The sequence below is a fragment of the Aquarana catesbeiana genome, linkage group LG01 (genome assembly GCF_042186555.1).
Source record: "Aquarana catesbeiana isolate 2022-GZ linkage group LG01, ASM4218655v1, whole genome shotgun sequence".
Classification (NCBI taxonomy): domain Eukaryota; kingdom Metazoa; phylum Chordata; class Amphibia; order Anura; family Ranidae; genus Aquarana; species Aquarana catesbeiana.
This window is the reverse complement of record NC_133324.1, coordinates 95,052,561-95,076,490: the sequence shown is the minus strand read 5'-3', so window position 1 is coordinate 95,076,490 and position 23,930 is coordinate 95,052,561. Positions and strand designations below refer to the sequence as shown.

Sequence of the window (23,930 nt, the reverse complement as noted above, 5' to 3'; positions counted from 1 at the left end):
CTATTGAATCCTCCCCTGCTATCTGCCTGCATCTGACCCCTAGTTGCCTCTGACTTCGAATCTGCCTGCTCCCTTGTACTGTGCTGACCGTCTGCTGCCAACCCTGCCTGTGACCTGGACTTTGAATCTGCCTGCTCCCTTGTACTGTGCTGACCGCCTGCTGCCAACTCTGCCTGTGACCGGACCTGCCTACTCTGCTCCTGCTCTGCACCAGTTAACTGTGCTTCAGCCTACCAAGTACCTCCAATCCGCTTGCACCAGGATCTGGGGCCTTATCTCCGCAAGTCACCCGCCAGGCTCTCATACCACTCTGCGCTCCTGTGCCTTCTGTTTGCTCTACCAAGGGCCGGGAACCAGATGCGTAAGGGAGGCCTTCCCCTGCTATATCGGGTTCGTCAGTCAGGTACGTGAAAGTCTGACAGTATCGGACAGCCATGTCCGAGCCCGAGCAGGGGACCTCTCCCATGGAGGAACTGTGCAGACACCTGGCGGGTATCACACAAGCTGTGAAGAGCCTTCAAGAAGGTTATACTAGACTGGAGGAACGAGTCCAGGTGTTGTCCTCACCTGCTAACCCTCAAGTTTCTTCCGCTGCTGGACTCTCATCTGCACCCTCTGTGGTTATGTTACCCCCTGAACCCAGGGTCCCTACACCCGAAAGATTTACTGGTGAGCGTAGTAAATACCGATCACTCCGCAATGCCTGCAAACTTTACTTCGCTTTGCAAACACGCACTTTTTCTTTGGAAGCAACCAAGGTGGGCTTTGTGATTTCTCTTCTGTCCGGTGAACCACAGACCTGGGCCCACCGCCTTCTGGAGCAAAAATCAACCTTTTTGGATAGCCTGGATACCTTCTTTGCCGCTATGTCTCAGTTGCATGAGGATCCCCAGTTAAAAGCAACCGCTGAATCCGCCTTGCACACCTTACAACAAAGGCGCAGACCCGCTGAAGACTATGTTCTGGAGTTCAGGCGTTGGAGTTCGGATACGGACTGGAATGACGCTGCCCTGCGTTACCAATTTTGTATGGGGTTATCCGATTCACTCAAAGATGAACTGGCACGGGTTGGAATACCCCAAACACTGGATGACCTTATCAACCTGTCTATTCAGATTGATTGGCGTCTAAGGGAGCGCCGTTCCGAGAGGTCCGCCAACCAGTTCCGTCCCACCTGGGTCCTCCCCAAGGTCCCTAGTGCTACCAGCTCTGTAGGCCAAAGCCTTCATCTACCACCTACCTCAGTCCTCAAAACCTCCGAACTGATGCAGCTCGGGTTTCTCCGCCCATCCCTCACTCCAGAAGAGCGACAGCGCCGACGAGTCAATAATCTATGTATGTATTGCGGAGAATCGGGTCACTATATGAGATCTTGCCCTGACAAGACACATAAGTCCCTTTCAACTTCTTCTAAGTTTGCACCTGCCTTGCCTAACCTTGCTAACCACCTGGCTCTCTCCATTATTCTCCAGCTTCCAGGACAGGATCTGCCAGTCTCGGTCATAATTGACTCCGGAGCATGCAGCTGCTTCATTGATCTAACTTTTGCTGCTCACCACAGCATCCCTCTCCAACCGAAGTCTCAGGGACTTGCTGTCCACCTTGCTGATGGTTCCACCCTTAGCTCTGGTCCGATCACCCAGGAGACTATCCCACTGCTGGCTATCATGAGCACTCATCATCGGGAATTTCTTCGACTGGACGCCATATCTTCACCACTCTTCCCTATTATTCTGGGGATGCCCTGGTTGCAGGCCCATAACCCTAGCATTGATTGGATCTCTGGGGAAATCAAGTAACTTTCCAGTTATTGCCAACAGCACAGTTTGTACAGCACTCCTGTGAAATCCAATCAATTCCTGTGTCTGGACATTGACACTGAATCGCAGCAGGCGATTCCCGCTCCTTATCGGGACTTTTCTGATGTCTTTAGTAAAAAGGGGGCAGAGACCCTTCCGCCTCACAGGCCTTATGATTGTCCAATATAACTTTTGCCTGGATCTGAAGTTCCCTTTGGGAGAATCTTTCCCTTAACAGAGCAGGAGCTGGACACCCTCAAGATGTATATTGATGAGAATCTGAAGAGAGGTTTTATCCGTCCATCCACTTCGCCAGCCGGAGCCAGCATTTTCTTCGTTGAAAAGAAGGATCACTCTCTATGGCCTTGCATCGACTACAGAGAACTAAATAAAGTGACCATCAAGAATCGTTACCCTTTACCTCTCGTGCCAGAACTTTTTCAAAGACTGGGTTCAGCAAAAATCTTCACCAAACTTGACCTCTGTGGAGCCTATAACTTCGCATCAGAGAGGGAGATGAGTGGAAAACTGCCTTCCGTACCAGGTTCGGGCACTTTGAAATCTCGTCATGCCCTTTGGTCTGTGCAACGCACCAGCGACTTTTCAACACTTTGTTAATGACATCTTCCGTGACCTTCTGGACTTATACGTTATAGTATACCTAGATGACATTCTGATCTTTTCCTCCTCAGTCATTGAACATCGCAGGCATGTCCGGAATGTGTTAATCTGGCTCAGGCAGCATGGACTTTATGCCAAATTGGAAAAATGCGAGTTTGAACTCCAGTGCATTCAGTTCCTTGGCCTAATCATCTCTATCAATGGCATTAAGATGGATCCTCAAACGGTGGCAGCTATCCTGGACTGGCCCACTCCCTCTGATAAAAAAGGGGTCCAACGCTTCATCGGCTTCGCCAACTTTTACCGGAAGTTCATAAGGGGCTTTTCTGCAATAATTTCCCCATCACAGAACTGACCAAGGAAAGGAGCCGATTCTGTTGGTACCCTCAGGTGCAAGCCGCCTTTGAAAAGCTCAAGGAACTATTTACCTCCGCCTCTATTCTGAAACACCCAGACCCTGCCTTACCGTTTGTCCTTGAAGTGGATGCATCAGAGTTCGCAGTACTTTCTCAGCGGCAAGGTGCCAAAGCTCTCCTCCATCCAGTAGCCTTTTTCTCACGGAAGCTCTCCACTGCGGAGAAAAATTACGACGTAGGAGATCGGGAGCTCTTGGCCATTAAAGCCGCACTAGAAGAGTGGCGCTACCTATTGGAGGATGCCGCTCATCCCATTTTGGTCTACACAGACCACAAAAACCTAGAGTACCTGAGAACAGCCAAGAGATCGAGACCACGGCAGGCAAGGTGGGCCCTGTTCTTCTCTAGATTCCAGTTCCACATTACGTACAGGCCGGGTACCAAGAACATCAAACCGGATGCATTATCCTGCATGTTCCATGACTCTAGGGAATCCTTGCCTCCAGACACCATTCTCCCTGCTGGAAATTTTCTGCTACTTCAGGGGGATCTTATATCTCAAATTAAACAAGCCTCCAGGAGTTGGTCTTCTGCGGAAGTTAATGTAAGCATGCAAGACGGCCTGTTCCGATACAAGGACAAAATCATGGTCCCAGAGGATCTGAGGGTGGCAGTACTGGAACTCTGCCACGACCACAAGTTGGCTGGGCATTTTGGTATTTTGAAGACAACAGAGCTGGTACAACGTACCTTTTGGTGGCCTCAGCTGGCAAGCGATTGCAAGAGTTTTGTGGAATCACGCATCACCTGTGCTCGAAGCAAGAATAGCCGAGCGAAGGCCTGGGGCCTATTAAGACCCTTACCCGTTCCAGAAAGGCCATGGAAAATGATTTCGATGGATTTCATCGTAGAGCTCCCTCTGGCAGAAGGTTTCTCCACCATCTTCGTCATCGTAGAGAGACTGTCTAAAATAGCCCATTTCCTGCCCATGAAAGGTACACCTTCAGCTTTGGAAACAGCGAAGATCTTCATCAAGGAAATAGTGCGACTACATGGAGTGCCTTCAAGTATAGTATCGGATCGTGGTGTTCAGTTCACTTCCAGGTTTTGGAAGGCTCTCTGTAGTTCCCTTGAGATTGAATTGGCGTTCTCGTCTGCCTACCATCCCCAGACGAATGGGCAGACAGAGAGAACTAATCGGACGCTAGAACAATACCTCCGATGCTTTTCTGCCTTCTCACAGGATGATTGGGTCTCTCTTCTGCCTATTGCTGAGTTTGCCTACAACAACTCTGTGCACTCGGCCATTAAACAAACACCTTTTTTTGCAAACTACGGTTTTCACCCGTCCTTTCTGACAGGCTCCTTACCTGAATATGCGATTCCCGCAGTCTCCGAAACAATGAACTTCTTCATCACCAACAATAAGTTACTATGAGAAACCTTGGCTAAAACCCAGGAATGCAATAAAAGGATGTATGACAGGAAGAAGCGAGGAGAACTCATGTTAGAACCTGGCAACCAGGTTTGGCTGTCTACTGTTAACTTAAAGATGACTTGCCCCTTGAGGAAGTTGGGTCCCAAATTCATGGGTCCCTTTTCGGTCAAGAGGAAGATCAATGATGTGACCTATGAGCTTGACTTACCCAATACTCTGAAGAACCACCCGGTCTTCCACGTGTCCTTGCTTAAACCTGTTACTCCCAATTCCTTTTCGGGTCGTAATAATGGCCCGCCTGAACCCGTAATCATCAACAATGAGGAAGAATTTGAGGTGGAAGCAATCCTGGACTGCAGGAAGAGACACAACCAAGTCCAATACTTAATCAAGTGGAGGGGGTATGGACCAGAAGATAATTCTTGGGAACCGGAAAACAACCTGCACGCTGAAGAACTCTTAAGGGATTTTCAGAGTGCCCACATGGATAGACTGGCCCAGCTGGGCATCCGGAGGCTGCCCTTAAGGAGGGGGCACTATCAGAGAGGATCCCAGAGCAGGGTTAACGTCGGGCACTCAGGTGTGCGCCGCTTCGCGTCGGCCCACGCTGGCGCGCGCCCAGGCGCGCCGTTGTGCGGGCGCGTGCGCACAGTGTTTGGCACCAATCGCCCTATTTAGTGTGCTGGTGCACTGTACTCGGTGCTGTCCGATCTGCAGCTTCCTGTTCCCATACTTCCTGTTTGCCTGTCTGAAAGTTTGATCTCCCTGTGACCCAGCTTGTCTATTGGATCCTCCCCTGCTATCTGCCTGCATCTGACCCCGGCTTGCCTCTAACTTCGAATCTGCCTGCTCCCTTGTACTTTGCTGACCGCCTGCTGCCAACCCTGCCTGTGACCTGGACTTTGAATCTGCCTGCTCCCTTGTACTGTGCTGACCGCCTGCTGCCAACTCTGCCTGTGACCGGACCTGCCTACTCTGCTTCTGCTCTGCACCAGTTAACTGTGCTTCAGTACCTCCAATCCGCTTGCACCAGGATCTGGGGCCTTATCTCCACAAGTCACCCGCCAGGCTCTCATACCACTCTGCGCTCCCGTGCCTTCTGTTTGCTCTACCAGGGGCCGGGAACCAGATACGTAAGGGAGGCCTTCCCCTGCTATATCGGGTTCGTCAGTCAGGTACGTGAAAGTCTGACAGCCGCTCTCGGCGGCTTTCGGCCGATCTCGGTGGCTCTCGGCCACTCTCGGTGGCTTTTGGAACGGGCGGGGCTGACGGGGCCCGTGGGGCCCCCTATTGGCCGGGGCCCATGGGCTTGAGCCCCGTCAAGCCCAATGGAAAGTTCGGCCCTGCACACAACACCTGTTCATCCCCATGCTGGCAAATCATCCTTATTGTGATCACAGGTTCTCTTTTAATAGTCAGGGTAATTTTAAATACCTACTGACAGCAATTAAAAGGACCATATAGGATTTTTAATAATACTTATGAAATAATCAAGGCTGCAGGTTACATAATAAACACTTTTGCTCTAATTAGCACATTTGGAAGGGTCAGTGCTTCTAAACGGACATCTCTATAAAAGCTGAGCTTTTAAACTCCACTCACACTTTCCCTGTGATCCCAACGCACTTTAGAATTAAGTCTTTTGGTCGGTATAGTGATGTCATGGGACATTCTTGTGGCGCGATCCCTAGTGCTGCACTGATGGCGCTCATGTAATGATGTGTGAGTGCTGAGCCCAGGCTATATTGACATCCCCTTGAGCTAGCCTGAGTTCAAAGAAAGTGGATTGAATGAAGCTGCCCATTGTTCAACCCAGAAGACTAATAGCATCTGGTCCTGAAAAGAATTTACTGCAGGGGGAGGGAGGAGGTGAGCTCCGAATTGAGGGTTAGTATTGCTCCTAAAGCCTTTTTTTTAACTTTGGGCTTTTTTATTTTTTACACATGTGTAAAAATAGAGTTCTGCTTTAGGCCTCATTCACACGAGTGTACTTATCCATACACTCATGTAAAGGTGGATGAGTTATATAGTTACATACAGTAGCCAGGCTGAAAAAAGACACTAGTCCATCTACTTCAACCAATTAAAAAATAAAAGTTGAAGTTGGAGAGGTCGTATTCCTCTTTTAATGAGTGAAAGGTACAGAGGTTGCCTGTCTGAAAGATATAATTGAGGACTTGAATGCCAACCCTGCCAAATAGCAGGATTAATTGTTAGGTGAGGGTCGGGAGCATGGGGTTGGGATTAGAACAGGCCTCAAGAGTACGTGACTAGTTACCTTGACTAGTGTCAACCTATTTTCTTCGGTTGAGTAACAGCCAGGGAAAAGAAAAGTGCATTATTACAGGAACACGGAAGACTATTGTTTCAATTACAATTAGTTGGCTCTTGGTCACTATCTCATTATTATTCATTCTCCCGTAAATGTCCCAGCTGGTTGTTCTGTATATTTTTCATAGATTGTCATGTGTGCTTCATTTGCATGTATTTAATTAAAAAAAATGTATGATGGATGGCTGCTGATTGGTATCGGAAAATTCCAGTCAAAACTCTTGAGCAATGGCAATATTATTTTCCCATGTTCCTGGAACCAAGCCTTGCTTTCTGGCCAGGTACAATGGTATTTCATCTGCCTTGAGCGAGTCAGAGGTTCTGGTGTGCTGCTGTAGCAGCGGAAAGGACTGCCTCTAGGTAAGCCTGCTCTTAATTTATTTATTGCTATGTATGTCCCATAGGGGGAAACCCAGATAGTTTAGAGTTGGGGACCACAATTCACAGAGGAATCTTGATGTGGCAGTGTGACTTCCACATGTATTTGCAAATGTATGAAACGAAAACCTCTTTTAACCTAAAATGTTAAGTGCTTGAGTAGAATTTTTGGACTCGGCTGATCACAGATTGGGTAAAGGGCCAATTCCAGTGGGCCCTTTACCGTGTGATCAGCTGTCAGCCAATGACAGCTGATCACTGAAGCAAACAGAAGCTGGTTATCTTTTTTTTTTCTCTCACACTGCTGGTGTGAAGAAAAGAAGAAAGCCATTAACTGGCTTCTGTTAGAGGGACATCGGTCCCACACAGTGCACATCAGTACCGCTAATCAGTGCACATCAGTACCGCTAATCAGGGGGAACTTGGTGGAACTCAGTTCCACCACCTCTGGCTCAGACCCTTGGGGGGCTGCTCACCACAATTACTTGTAAACATAGAAGTCAGGTTTCTGTGTTTAAAAGTGTAACCCCCCTGAACTCTGCACTTTATATGTAATGCAATCCTGGTATTTAATGCCCCTTTAGGACCCTCCTACTGTTCGTGAAATTTGACTGACCACACCCACTATTTGATGTGATTTGGAGGGTGTGTGTAGGGGGAGGGGTTTTGGGGGGTCGTGGTTGAGTTCCAGCACCTATTGTTTGGGGAAAAAAGCCCTGCCCCTAATCCGTGCACATCGGTACCGCTAATCAGTGCCCACCAGTGACACCTATCAGTGTTACCTATCAGTGCCCATCAGTGCTGCCTCATTAGCACACATTAGTGAAGGAGAAAAATTACCTGTTTGCTAAATTTTATAACGAAATATGAAAAATGTTTTAATTTTTTTTTCAAAATTTTTAGTCTATTTTTTGTTTGTTTAGCAAAAAATAAAAAAACCAGTGGTAATTAAATACAACCAAAAGAAAGCTCTATTTGTGTGAAAAAAATAATAAAAGTTTCATATGAATACAGTGTTGCATGACCGTAAAAATGTCATTCAAAGTGTGACAGTGCTGAAAGCTGAAAATTGGCCTGAGCAGGAAGGGGGTATAAGTGCCCAGTAAGCAAGTGGTTAAAAAAAGAAATAGTTTTACCAAAGTTGTTGGAATAGACTCCCACAGAGTTTATAAAGTCTCTGTTCATCCTAAAACGTACACAGGATAGGTTGCTTTATATATAGGGGAACAGATGTTAGTTCGATGAGGCACGGTCAGGTGAGCAGCAATATTGATGGTGATCATGACAAGTTTGCTTGGAGATTCATCTTGAAGAATTCTTGTCAAATTTGTTTTGTGTTTTGATTTCAAATGCTGAGTTTCCCTCACGGGGCAGTACAACATTCCACAGGCATTCCTTTGACGTTCTTCTGCCATCACCTTTCCAGCATACTTCCTCCTTTTTTGGAGTAGGGGGCAGCCTGCCTCCATTGTTTTGACTGGGGCCCGTGTGTTTGTCAGCCATTTGACCGGCTTCTGTCACATGAGCATGCGGAAAACCAGCAGCCCAGCGGCTCCCGATCAGCGGGGCGGGGGGGTGAACAAAAAAAAATCTGGGTTGAATGAAAAAAACGACTACTACCACTGACTCCAAGCTAACTTGGCGTGTACCAGGCTTTACCCTGCGCAGGGACAATCATTCCCTAGGGAGCTCAGCAACCTCACAGATAAGAGGACACCATTGCAATTTACCTTCTCTTCCTATATTTCATACAATTATCTGTCAAACTAATACACCATAAAGAACTCTCCCACAGCCTCTGTCTCTTTTTCTTTTTTCTCCTTATCTTTGGAGGTACCCCAGTTATACAGCCATTCAAACGGCTGGAGCCTGTGAACCGGGAAGGAAGACCAAACGAAGATGGAAGCCCTGGAGGTTATCGTTTTAGGTCAAGTCTGTCATAATGTCCTAGAATTGATATTGACGTGCTAGCACATGTTGACATCATCCTGCAGGAGCAAAACGTTTTTTTTTCGTGATGTACTGCAGTTCTAGTTTTCAGGTCAAAACTTTAAGACCTCCCTTACTTTAGCCAACTTACAAATGATTAATGCTTTGGAAGCTGTGCAAAAAGAGAAGGGGCGGGCAAAGGACTAGTCACCAGACATTGCATAAATTTGCCATCATGGCTCTTGTGGGTTACTGACTAAGGTAGCAAATTTAGAGGACAGAACTAAGCCTCATAATTTACAAATTGTGGTAACTTTTTTTTTGTCTACCTCTAGACATCTGTGGCTTAAATCATCAAGAGAGCTGTAGGGGAATGGGGCTTCAGGGGATTTGAGAGTAATCAGAAGGCTTGTGATAGTTCACAAAACATGAAATCAGCTCCTCTTTCTTTTGTAGGGTGAACATAAACATAATAAAAACATAATCCTGCATGTAAAAGATCCAGTGCTGCTCCCAATAGCACATGCTTACATTAGTTTTAACCAGGGCTTTTTTTCTCAGAGAAAAGGTGCAGGAACTCCTCCTTTTCTCCACCCCTACCCACCTCCAAGCACCGTTTCTTGGTTCCACCCCCTACCCAGCTCCCATACTGCCCTTTTAGAGAATACAGAACCAAGTATTTTGTGCTGATCAGTAATTTGTATGGCGTGTGTTAATGATAACAGAAAAAGCAGTAAAATAGGTCCACTGTAGCCAGTAACAACAGAGCCCCCTCCAGCAACAATAGACCCCCCCCCCCCCAAAAAAACAATAGACCACAACAAACAGCTCCCCCCAGCAGCAACAACAGATCTACCAACAGCCAGCATCAATAGACTCTCCAGCAGCCAGCAACAATAGACTCATCCCTCAACAGTAGATCTCTCCCAGCAATAACTGACCCCCGAGCAATATAAGACCCAGCCCCAGCAACAATAGCTCCCCACCAGCAACAATAGACCCCCCCCTGCAAAAATAGATCCCCTCCATCTAGAATAGATCCCCTAGCAACCAGCATCAATAGACCATGCAGCACACCCCAGCACCCCTTACCATTTCACACAGTCAGTGCTGGAGGTGCCGGAACTGCGTTCCCCCATGTTCCTGCTGAAAAAAATCCCTGGTTTTTACTAAAATAATCACATGGCCAAGGGGCCAGACTTATAGCAAAAGATGCCACTATTCAGCTATGTCCTGGGAAACGGTATATAAATGTACGAAGGGAAATGGAAGGGGAATATGGGACTTTAAATAAAGCCGTGGTCTGGTAAGGCCACGTGCTTCCATCCCTATCAACATGGTACAAAAAAGGAGAGCAAGAGGATGGGACTGAAACATGTAGCAGCAACTGAGTATTAGGTGGACATGTAAAAAAGTGTTTATTGGTACAAAACACTGATATACACACATAATATAATCTATCTATCTATCTATATATATATATATATATTGTAATGTTTGGGGTATTTAGCTCAAGCGATAAATGCGTTTTTAGTGCAGTGAGTCCACCTCAGACAGGCATTATAGTTAAGGGCCTGGTAGCCCGCGTTTATTAAACCGAAAAAACAAAAAGCAAACAGGTCCATTCAGGATTCCCACGCAGGGGTTTAACTTCATTAAGCACTCCAAAAGTAAGGAAAACATACCAAGCCACCTGGCTCTCTTGTCAGCAGTTCCTCTGCTTGCTCTCAACAGATTTGCCAATTCTTTACAGCCCCCTGGACTCACTGGCTTCCTCAGTCTCCCCGACTCTCAAGGCTGGCCAGCCTTTCCCAGTCCCTGGGCAAAGAATCCCCTTTACATAGGCTGCAGACTCCCACAGGGCAGACCACTCTCCAGACACAGGTCTGTCTTCACACAGCAGTAGCAACAAGCTACACACACTCCACCTTCCTCCACCCTCTGCTCTCACTAGCCCCTCGTTATATGGGCTGTGTGCACCTGGGCACACAACCTGCTGGCTCTCCATAAGACATGGACACAGGGTTAGAGATCCCATCCCTTTTCCCAGTGACAGGGACTATTACATATCCCCCCCCTTTGTTTCGATCCGGAGGGAGGAACACCAGCACCCGTCATGGTTGGGACACCTCTGTGCTGGCTGTCAGCCACGTAGGCCCAACCTTTTTTTCGGGTGCGCTTCCAGGTACGTCCCACCCTGGATCTTAACAGGGTCCTACATTTCCCTATACTCCCCCCTTGTTTCGCACCGGAGGGAGGAACACATAAACCAGTCACTAAGAATGGGACACCTCTGTGCCAGCCATTCGCTGCGTAGGCCCATTTCTTTTTCCGGGTATGTTTCCACCAGCACTTCACCTTGAACCATGGGCTCCCACTAATCTCTCTATCCCTTCCACCTTCTGGCCACGGGATCCTCCTTTTCCCTCCCACAGACCTACTCTCCTGGGACTGTTGGGGACCCATTTCCATGAAATCTGTCAGGGACTGACCCCTCTCACTACCTGACGCAACACTAACCAACAACATCTGTTTATCAGGTTCACTAACCCCTGTGTGGTTACCCTTGGCAACCAAATCATCTGAGATCAACACCACATACTTCTGTTTAACCTCGATAGCAATGTTCCACAAGGGGTTATTTAATTCAATATCATCATCATCATCAAGACCTCTTGTCACCTGGTTTGCTAGGACAGGGTCTAGGGAGGGACCATCTACAGGCAAGCAGTTACTCCCTATGGGACATTCCCGCAGTTTCACATCGCTCCCGGTTGTCCAACACTCCAATAGCGACTGTCCTACCAACACACATTTTGCGCCACATTTTTCCACACCAATCTCTTTAACCATTTCTGTGTCCATTGGTACCTCAACCAATACCTCTGAGTTGTCCGACAGTGCTCTACAGTGCTTCTCATACACTTTTTCATTACAGTTACCAACACTGCCATTTCCTGTCAAAGTGTCTCCGGGTACCTCAAACTGCACCTCCCTGCGAGTGATGGATTGAATTCCCACTACTGCTGCGTCTTTTCCGGGCCCTTCCCTTTCACGAGGTCTAGCGGGTGAGACAGCACACGCGCCATGTACCAACCACTGCTCAGCTGCACCTCGGATCGCACCAGCAGGAATGCACCTCATCACACCAGCATACGGAGAGACTTCTACTATGTCTATCATTTCTGATTCCTTTAGCAGTTCCCCTGAACGCCTTCCGCACATAACTGTCGCTGGAAGCATTCTCGCAGAGAACTGCGAGACCACTTTCTGCAAAAGTAACCAACATTGCAGTAACCAATTTTTATCAACATTGCTTAACATCGCCTGTACCACGTGTCTCCACTGATTGGTACTACGCAGTACCAGGTCGCCCATCTGCGGTGGATACATGCAGGTATACAGCGGAAAGATTTTCACCAATTCCAACAACATCTCAGTTATTTCTAGACATGCCACATCTAAACACAGAACTCTAGGGACTTTTCCCTTACTAACGACGTGGAGGGGCTCATTTGCTAAGGCTTGAGAGGCTGAGACACTCAAAGAGACCTCCACCTCAGAGGCCACTGACAAAACTTGCGGCTCCCAATGAGCACCGCTAAATGCATGTGTCACACTCATTGTCTCATTTTCAGCAACACTGAGCCCTTCCAAGTCCCTATCCATTATCCCATCATCCTGGCACTCAACATGACTCATCTCTTTTGCTGTGGACAAAACTTCTGCTATATATGCGCCCTTTTCCGATCCTTCCGCCTGGAGGGGGTTAAGTTCTGCAACAGCCAACGCACCTGTGTCTACTGGCTTTGCAGCCTCTCCATTTGTCACAGCAGCAATAGTGTCCAGCTTACTATTACCTTCAGAAATTTCTTTCCACCACGCTATCACCTTAATGGCGAGACTATCCCAGTCTATCCTGTCTGTGCTCCAGTCATCAGCACTCTGTAGTACTGCTCCCTCTGCCCATGGAGACACAGGTGGACAGAGTGGTTTAGCAGCAGACAATCTGCACCAGTCACTGTCAACCACATCAGATTGTGATAATACATACTCCCTCATTTGAGCTATTTTCCCATTGTTTTCCACCTGAGCAGTATCAGAGCTGTCCTGGAGCCCCGCCGGCTCCAACACTGGGAATCCTCCTGAGATTTCCTGGGACAACTCTGCTGCACTACCTGTGGTTACCATGGGAGACACCAAACCATCAACATTGTCAGTAATACACTTTTCAACATCATCATTACTTTTGAATACATCACAATAAGTACATGTATCATCAGCCATAGACATAGCAGTGTTATAAGCTTTAACAGGCTGTTTTTGGTCAGAACACACAGCACCCCGTGTAACGCTCAGCACACCACCCTTCCTCTCCAAAGGCATTCTTTTGCCCACTAGGGCGGCTCCACAGTTGTCCTGGGAAACCATGTGCCTCACCACTGCGGGCTCCTGGGAGGTTTCCCTGGGCATCTCTGTAGCACCTGTCACTAGGGAACCTGGCACACAAACTGTATTGGTCACCCCTAGGTTACCACTTCCAGCACTCTGGTGGATTACACCAGGTACATACAGAGTCCAGTCTTTTTGAGTTCTTAACCTTGCTGCAGGTTGAGCTTCAACCTGTGTCTCCCCACTACTCGGGGTAGCAAACTGCAGCAAGTCCATTTTTACCACTTCTGCTGATCTCCCAGCCGGATATACTCCCACTTCACTGGGATCAGTCCCGCAAACTGCAACAGTCTTACCATAATCTGTAGCAGGTAACTCTGGCTTCATTTGAGTACGTTGTCTATCCTTTATCGCACTTTTACTGACTAACTCTCCCTGGTGGCCATGGGATGAAACTGCAGCAGCCACTTCTGACTCCTTAGCACCCCCTGCAGGCACAACAGGTACTTCCTCACTGTTGCCAGAGGTGACTGAAAATAGGTTTGCACAAAAATCTGGGCTTGCAGACAAAGACTTCTGCCCAGTAACCACATCTCCAGGCATGTTCCATAACCTGGGACAAGAAAAAATTTCATGCCCCAGTTGACCACATTCCAGGCATGGTACATTTTTACACATATCTTTAATGGGATGCCGCTCCACATCTCCACTGTATCTCCTCCTTCCGGTTAACACCCGATCCCTTGTTGCTAAGGGAGATGGCACTCTTCCAGCTGTACTTTGCTGACTCTCCCAAAAACAGCGACTTTGCGCTCCTTGAAGCATTGTTGCTTTAAACATGCCACGATCCTCTGTCGGCAATACGTTTCTCGCGTAGTCCACAGACTTGACATCACTGCCGTTGCTACGGGCAACCACATACTTGTCAAACTTCTGATAAGCCTTTTGGACACTCCTGGGACTTAAATCAGGCTTTCTAAACATTGTTGCAGACCTCTGTCTGGCCGTGTCGCCTTGTATTGGAGACTGAGACAAAGGGCACTTGGAGATAACATGCCCCCACTCTCTGCACCGAAAACAGCGCTCTTGCTTCAGAGCCTTGACAGGGCTTCCCAAATTGCATCCTCTTGTAAGCTTGGGACTTTGCACCTTAATAGCTGGCCTGCTTGCACCAGCGTTGCCAGGGGCAACAGCATGCACTTCCCCTTTAAGTGTAGCAAAAAACAGTCTGCAATATTCTCCGGCAGGCTCAAACTCTTGCTTCATCTCTGCAGTCACTCCACCACACTTTTGCGCTTTCCAGCAAAAAATGAAGCACTGTTACTTTAAAGCAAGTTGCTTTTCACTTCATGCAAGCTTTCCTCACCTGCACAGTGCACACACAGATTGTGCTGTCTCATGCACACAAACACAGTTCATCAATTTAACTTCTGCGCAATGCAGTTTGCCTGGCTGCCACACACCGCTAGCAGCAATTCCTGAAATGACTCACTACTGGCGCAGAGACCCGGACTTCACCGTCTGTCTGCCCGCATTCGAACACCACTTGTAATGTTTGGGGTATTTAGCTCAAGCGATAAATGCGTTTTTAGTGCAGTGAGTCCACCTCAGACAGGCATTATAGTTAAGGGCCTGGTAGCCCGCGTTTATTAAACCGAAAAAACAAAAAGCAAACAGGTCCATTCAGGATTCCCACGCAGGGGTTTAACTTCATTAAGCACTCCAAAAGTAAGGAAAACATACCAAGCCACCTGGCTCTCTTGTCAGCAGTTCCTCTGCTTGCTCTCAACAGATTTGCCAATTCTTTACAGCCCCCTGGACTCACTGGCTTCCTCAGTCTCCCCGACTCTCAAGGCTGGCCAGCCTTTCCCAGTCCCTGGGCAAAGAATCCCCTTTACATAGGCTGCAGACTCCCACAGGGCAGACCACTCTCCAGACACAGGTCTGTCTTCACACAGCAGTAGCAACAAGCTACACACACTCCACCTTCCTCCACCCTCTGCTCTCACTAGCCCCTCGTTATATGGGCTGTGTGCACCTGGGCACACAACCTGCTGGCTCTCCATAAGACATGGACACAGGGTTAGAGATCCCATCCCTTTTCCCAGTGACAGGGACTATTACAATATATATATATATATATATATATTATATATGTATTTCAGTGTTTTGTACCAATAAATACTTTTTTACATGTCCACCCCATACTCAGTTGCTGTTACGTGTTTCATTCAAAGTCCCACCCTCTTGCCCTCCCTTTATACCACCGAAATAAACTGTGCTGCTTCTCCTTTCACTGTCCAGTCACAGGTTGGGGGTGGGTCCCAGATGACCTGAGATCAGAGAAAAAGGTTGAATGATGCTGCCCATCACACTGAGGACATCTAGTGGAAGAAAAGAGTACTGCTGGGGAAATCTCTCGGTTACATGTGAATATTGTATGCCTCCCACCTTTTTGAGATGGGAACGAGAGACACCTACAGTGCCTTTGAAAAAGTATTCATACCCCTTGAAATTTTCCACATTTTATCATGTTTTATCAACCAAAAATGTAAATGTATTTTATTGGGATTTTATGTGATAGACCAGCACAAAGTGACACATAACTGTGAAGTGGAAGGAAAATGATAAATGGTTTTCAAAATGTTTTACAAATAAATATGTGAAAAGTGTGGTGTGCATTTGCATTCAGCCCCCCTGAGTCAATACTTTGTAGAATCACTTTCACTACAATTACAGCTGGAAGTCTTTTTGGGGATGTCTCTACCAGCTTTGCACATCTAGAGAGTGACATTTTTGCCCAATTTTCTTTCTAAAATAGCTCATGATCTGTCAGATTGGATGGAGAGCGTCTGTGAACAGCAATTTTCAAGTCTTCCCACAGATTCTCAATTGGATTTAGGTCTGGACTTTGACTGGGCCATTCTAACACATGAATATGCTTTGATCTAAACCATTCCATTGTAGCTCTGGCTGTATGTTTAGGGTCCTTGTCCTGCTGGAAGGTGAACCTCTGCCCCAGTCTCAAGTCTTTTGCAAACTCTAACAGGTTTTCTTCTAAGATTGCCCTGTATTTGGCTCCATCCATCTTCCCATCAACTCTGACCAGCTTCCCTGGCCCTGCTGAAGAAAAGCATCCCCATAACATGATGCTGCCACCACCATGTTTCACAGTGAGGATGGTGTGTTCAGGGAGATGTGCAGTGTTAGTTTTCGGCCACACATAGCATTTTGCTTTTAGGCCAAAAAGTTTAATTTTGGTCTCATCTGACCAAAGCACCTTCTTCCACATGTTTGCTGTGTCCCCCACATGGCTTCTCGCAAACTGCAAACAGGAATTCTTATGGCTTTCTTTCAACAATGGCTTTCTATTTGCCACACTTCCATAAAGGCCAGATTTGTGGTGTGCACGACTAATAGTTGTCTTGTAGACAGATTCTCCCACCTGAGCTGTGGATCTCTGCAGCTCCCCCAGAGTTACCATGGGACTCTTGGCTGCTTCTCTGATGATCGCTCTCCTTGCTCAGCCTGTCAGTTTAGGTGGACAGCCATGTCTTGGTAGGTTTGCAGTTGTACCATGCTCTTTCTATTTTCGGATGATGGATTGAACAGTGCTCCGTGAGATGTCCAAAGCTTGGGATATTTTTTTTTAAACCTAACCCTGCTTTAAACTTCTCCACAACTTTATCTCTGACCTGGCTGGTGTGTTCCTTGGCCTTCACGATGCTGTTTGTTCACTAAGGTTCTCTAACAAACCTCTGAGGGCTTCACAGAACAGCTGTTTTTATACTGAGATTAAATTACACACAGGTGGACTCTATTTACTAATTAGGTGACTTCTGAAGGCAATTGGTTCCACTTTGTTAGGGGTACCAGAGTAAAGGGGGCTGAATACAAATGCACCCAACACTTTTCAGGTATTTATTTGTCCCTCATTTTGAAAACCATTTATCATTTTCCTTCTACTTCACAGTTATGTGCACCACTTTGTGTTGGTCTATCACATAAAATCCCAATAAAATACATTTTACGGTTTTGGTTGTAACATGATAAAATGTGGAAAATGTCAAGGGGTATGAATACTTTTTAAGGCACTGTATTAGCAAAAGTATGTAGGCATAGTTAAACCCACAAGTTCTTTTTTATCGCCACTATTCTTTTATACTGGTTTTTGAAATTTACAAATGCAGCATTTTAGAAATTGGATGAAAGGTTTAGCACTGTAAAACACTTTTTGAAAGATAAAAAGTCCATCTTATATACAACTATATAGATCAGACCAAAATGAGGGACAAATAGGGAGGAAAGAGGGACAGAGGGACTTTGTTCAATATCAGGGATAGTCCCTCAAAATCAGGGACAGTTGGGAGGTATGAATTATTGTAGCAATAGCTGGTTTTGTTGTTTTATCTTTTGATGCACTATTCATTTTTATCTTTTTGGATGGAGTTTTGTTTTAATATATAAGCAGAGTCGCACTTTACCAGTAGAAGGAATTACCTATTTGACAGCTTAATTTTCTGGTGCTTCTACAGTCTTGGCTGTGATATGTCATGCAAAGATCTGCTTATACTAAGAGGGCAGAGGCACCATAAATGCGGGTTATCCTGGTTTTGTGGTAAGGTGGGAACAGCCACCATTTCATCATCATATAGAAGGAAAGACACATGAGTGATATGAATCCTACATCTCTACTACTACCACTGACTCCAAGCTAAAACAAAGGCTTCTATTTATTTGTTAAAACTGTAGTTAAAGTATAATTAAAGACAAAACTTTTTTTTCAGTTTTGGATAGAGTGGAGAGGGATCAGAACACCTGCCAGGTTTTTATTGCTGTCTGTGTGCCCGTGTTATGGAGATTCACCCTCTTTATTTATCCTGTGTACTGTTAAAACTGAGAGTCTCACATTTTTGGTTGTCACCAAAACAGGAATAAGGGGGAAATTTTCCAATGGGCAGGGCTGTTGTAAAGCAGGGGCACCATTGGGCACTGCCCAGGGGCCCCAGGTGCATGGGGGCGGCCCAATGATAATCTTGCATTACATCATACTTGCCAACTGTCCCGGATCTGTTGGGATAGTCATGCTTTTTACTAAACTTTCCTGGGATGGCCAGTGTTCTACAACCTGAACTTTACCCTCCTGATCCCAGTATCTTGCCCCCCCCCCTTGTGCATTTTGTGTTGATTTAGTCTATGATTTATGACATGTCTTCTTATATATTTGTTAGTACTTTCAGTAAGATCAATTTTCAACTATTTATACTTAAATTCTTGAGAGTAGGTGCATACATTTGGGTCAGCCTGGTAGGGGCCCAATGGCATTACATTACCTAGGGGCCCATGATGCTATTAGGATGGCCCTGCTTATGGAGGAACACTAGTTCTGGTGACAACAGGGCATCCCTCACTTTAGAGGGATTTCCTCTCACTTCCTGTTTTGGCTATGGTTTGAAAAGTAAATGGAAATCTCCCCAAAGGGACCCAAAGGGGAAAAAAGTGACAGTTACAACCCTCCCTTATTTTATGCAAAATAAAAACAAAGTTTTGCCTTATTTCTAATTTATTTGGGTTTATTTACCCCCTTGAGCTCCGGAGGGTTTTCTACTTTAACTGGCAATTGCACAGAACGCTATATACAAATTAAATTTGTATCATTTTTTTCACACAAATAGAGCTCTCTTTTGGTGGCATTTGATCATGTTTTTTAATTTTTTGTGATGTAAACGAAAAAAGACTGAAAATTTTGAAAAAGAAAATATTTGATACTTTCTGTTATAAAACATGTCCAATAAAAAGATCAAATTTCTTTAAAAATTTCGGCCAAAATGTATTCTGCTACATGTCTTTGCTAAAGAAAAAAAAAAAATCCCAATAAGTGTATATTAACTGGTTTGTGCAAAAGTTATAGCATCTACAAACTATGGTATATATGCTGGAATTTACGCAGTTATGACACTATAATGGGAACGGTGTGATCAGCAACTTATAGTGGGACTGTGATAGTGTGGCGGCAATCTGGTGCTAAAGCAAAAGGAAAAAATCGTCCGCACGCCACCATTGAACTGAAGCAGATAAAATCCTTTATTATCACCGTAGCCAGACAACAGAACAGGGCCAAATGTTATGCCTTTCATTTGGAGATCTCGTGCTTAGTCATAACAATGGAGATATCTAAGACCCAGCTATCTAAGTGCACGCCCCATGGAAATGCATCTGCAACAGATTGAGTGTCTGACTATCTCCTACCAAACATATGGACACAATTATTTAATTAAATTTATTTAATTAGCATATACAAACTTAACCAAAGAGAGGAAAGGGAAAGAAAAATCATAGGAAAGACAAGTGCCATAAAGAAAAAACATTTGTATGATGGTAAATATAAATGCAGACAATATATCAAAAATATATAAGAAAAAAAAAGTACATTGTGACTCTATCAAAGATTACCGTATATGTGTGTGTGTGTGTGTGTATATATATATATATATACTATATTACCAAAAGTATTGGGATGCCTGCCTTTACATACGCATGAACTTTAATGACATCCCAGTTTTAAGCCTTGTACACACGATACGGTTGTTGGACAACCGAGCGTCTGATTTTTGTTAAAAGGGAGTGTGCCAGGATCTTGTCTTGCATACTAACGTTACATACTAACTAAACAAATTGTCGTGCCACAAACACGAACGTAGTGACGTACTACAAGGAATTTCAGCTCTTGAGCATCACCCTTTGGGCCCCTTCTGCTAATTTCGTGTTTGGCGAGCATTGATTCCGAGCATGTGTGTTTGTACTTTCGACTTTTGTGTGACGGATTTGTGTACTGACCATCCGAAAATCAGACGTGGAGCTGTCGTTTGACAAAAATTTACTAGCCTGTCATCCAACATTTATTTGTTGGCCGAAAATTGGAAAACAATTGTTGAAAGGAGCGTACTAACGGTAAGAACTTCGGACAACAGCCTGTCAAATCACAATCCCCTTCTTAGTCCGTAGAGTTCAATATTGAGTTGGCCCACCCTTTGCAGCTAAAACAGCTTCAACTCCTTTGGGAAGGCTGTCCACAAGGTTTAGGAATGTGTCTATGGATATGTTTGACCATTCTTCCAGAAGAGCATTTGTGAAGACAGGTACTGATGTTGGTATTATAGTGTATATGTAAGCAAACCACCACACACAAAAGCATAATTGATAGAGAAGAAAGGAATATGGTATCGATTAATCCCAATATTTTTTTTCTCCTAAATCTCTTTATTAGTTTTCTTTTTTTTTTCCCCATACAAAATATACATTTCACAACTTACATTTATCTGCTCTCTTCGGAGCTTCCATAAAATTCCACTAACATTTATTTAATCCAACACAAATAACCTTTATACATTAATTTCTCCCCCTTTATTCTATGGTGTGGTTTATCCTCTCTTCATACCCTGTTTATCCTGAAGCCGTCATGGGATTCTCTATCCAACTTGCCCTCACTCTTACATATTTCTCCCCATATCCTCTATTACAATATGTCTCCCTATACAATGGCAAGTTACTATTCACTAAATTTTTCCAATGTACCAGCGAGGGAGCTTCCACCTTCCTCCAACTTAACACTATTGTCTTTCTTGCATAGAATAGTAGTAGGCCCACGTGTATTCTCTTTCCTGTAGAGGTAATATTCTTCGCATGTCTGCGCATCTCCAACAATTTTGGGGATTTAATGGGGAGATCTTATATAGCTTATATGGTGTATAGTAACTCCTATGTGTTATTTTAAATTGTATTGGTTTGTCTTGGAGTGATACTAATATCTGGAATGGGAACCTTCATATCTCCTCCCAATTCTCTTCTACTAAATTTGAGACATCTCTTTTCCAACTTTCACAATATTTGCTTATTTCGGACAATGTAGTCCTTGATAAGTAAGTATACAGATTTGAAACTGACTTCTTTTCACTTCTTTTCCTTACCGTTTGCTCTAAACCCAGTTACATTAATTGTGGGGTACCCTCAGGGAAGTGAGCTAATAAAGCATGGACAAGCTGCATTATATTCCAACATTGCCTCATTTATGCAAATGAGGCAGATTTTTCCCCGTGTATTACTTGTGATAGCTTTTTAACCCCAAATATGGTCCTGGATCTTGAATAGAGTCTAGATATGGCAACTCGGGATTTCTCCATAATGGGGTATTTGGGGATAGATTCGTTTTCGAGTGTCCCTCTTTTACTACGGCAGCTCTCCATATTTTTATTGTTGTTGTCATTGAGGGGGTCAAATCCCGCCTGGATTTTAGCCCCCTGTATAGCAATCCCTGAAGTGCCTCCACCGATTGGACCACTGCTGCTTCCAACATTGTACCACAGACTGCTATCACACACTTTGCTGTGTTGAACGGACTCTTCTGTGGAACTCATTCACAGGAGGACATTGACGGTGCCTGGCGGGTGCTGTGCTGCTTTAAGGACGCTTTATGGTGCGCCAGAAAGCGCCTCATCCACCAGCGGGAGAGGATGTCCATCGAGGACTGCCGCAGACTGGTTCACAGTCTGCTCAGAGACTATCACTTGATGGACTTCAAGGAGGAAGAGGAGGTCTGAAGATTTCCCCATCCCCCCCCCCTCCCACCCGTGTATCCTTTGGCAGTTCAAATAAAGCTTCGGGCCTGTGAACTCTTTACTCCCTCCCCTACCCCACCTTCTCCACCCCCCCCATCACACCCGTTGCCAATTTGAATGTTATTTGACTGTATAACTGGACTTTTTGCGAAATGTTTTTTTTTTAAGTACTGCTTTCAGGGTAATGCGGCGTCATGCATGATGTGATGTTTCGGGGTATTACTACTCTGCACAACACATTAGGCATCATACCGCAGGATGAATGTAATTTATTTGTATGCTTGGCAATGTATTGTTATGTAGTGTATTTATGCGCTGCGTCGCAGTACAGAATGTACCCTGTTTAAGTATTTATTTTTTGTATATTTTCTTGCAAAATAAAGTATACATTTTCAATCAAAAAATCTGTTCTTATCAGTTTAATATCTGATACGTCCCCTATCTGGGGACCATATATTAAATGGATTTTTAGAACAGGGAGATGGAAGAAGAGCTTGCTAAAAAAACAAAACAAAAAGGACTGCTGCTTCCAACATTGTGTGAGTCAAGCACATCAGGGTTCAGCCATCGCCCCACCATCACTAACTGTGTAGCTAAATAGTACTTATAAAGGTCTGGGAAAGCCAATCCCCCCTGTGCTACCGGTCGCATAAGAGAGCTTAATTTAATTCTAGCTGGTTTGTTTGCCCATATAAAGACAGAAAACATACCATGCAGCTGTGTAAAAAAACTTTTGGGCAGCCATTGTGGAGAATTTCTAAACAAATATAGAAATTTAGGAAGAATCTTCATCTTTATTAAATTTATATGTCCTAATAGCGACAGGGGCAGCATTTCCCATACTTTTAATTTCTTCCTAAATTCCTGTATTACTGGATCCAAGTTCAACATTCGAAAATCTTCAGCCTGTCAAGATATTATTATGCCAAGGTATTTCAATTCCGTTACCCATTTTAATGGGGAGTTTGGAGCCGCTGTATCTTGTGCTCCTTGGTCAATGGGAAATAATATAGACTTACCCCAATTTACTTTAAGCCCTGTAAATAATGAAAAATTATCTAGTAATTCTAAGACTCCTTCCAGAGATGGACCTGCATCTCTCAAAAATAACAGCATATCATCGGCATACAGGGCTACTCTCTCTTCCAGCCCCCCCACTCAGAGTCCTTGAATATTTGGCAAAGTCCTAAGAGCCTCTGCCACTGGCTCTATTGCTATCGCGAAGAGTGCCAGAGAGAGAGAGGGCAGCCCTGCCTCGTGCCTCTATATAGCTGGAAAAACGATGATAGCTTTCCTCCCAGTTTAAACGCTGACATGGGTTTCCTATATATTATTTGTACTCATTTAATGAATACTAATGGGAATCCCATCCTTCTAAGTATTTCACATAAGAAAGGCCATTCAATTGTATCGAAGGCCTTCTCTATGTCTAGGAAGGCCACTGTCATAGATCCTGAGTATGTGATGAGTATGTATATTTGTATATAACCTACATAGATTATCATCTGTTGTTCTCTGTGGCATGAATCCTGTCTGGTCTGAATCTATAATATTTCTAAGCAGGGGTTGTAATCTTAGTGTTAATATTTTTGTCAATATTTTAAAATCTATATTTAATAGTGCTATTGGCCTATATGAGGAACATCATTTTGGATCCTTCATTTCTTTATATATTAAAGTTTTATATGTGCCTCTCTCATTGAGTCTGGAAGGGCCCCTTTCAATAACCCACTTGTAAATACTTCTGCGAGTTTTGGGGCTATTAAAGCTCCATATTTTTTATAGAATTCTACAGGAATTCTGTCTGGACCTGGTGCCTTTTCCCCTGAAAATGTATGTATCATTTTCATGATCTCCTCGCTTGTAATTGGGAAGACCAATGCCGCCCTCTCCCTGTCCGACAACCACCCAAGGGCTACCCGGTCCAAAAGGTCCGCCATAATCCCCGGGCGGAAGTTGGAGGGGAGAGAAGAGGCATGTAACAAACTACAATACTCTCTGAAGGTCTCCAATATCTCCTCACGTTCTTTCACTCTCTGTCCTTTTAAAGTCTCAATTTCTGATATAGTTG

The 23,930-nt window shown here is 45.0% G+C and overlaps 1 long non-coding RNA gene and 1 pseudogene across 1 annotated transcript in view; both read left to right on the top strand.

Moving 5' to 3' along the window:
* Positions 1-6,818: 6,818 nt before the first annotated feature.
* Positions 6,819-23,930, top strand: part of LOC141132961 (uncharacterized) — a 45,201-nt gene continuing 28,089 nt past the window's right edge. The window contains exon 1 of the long non-coding RNA XR_012242993.1: positions 6,819-6,905. This is a non-coding gene — a long non-coding RNA (uncharacterized lncRNA). The remainder of the gene's footprint in view (positions 6,906-23,930) is intronic.
* LOC141124340 (U2 spliceosomal RNA) lies at positions 22,244-22,408 on the top strand (annotated as a pseudogene).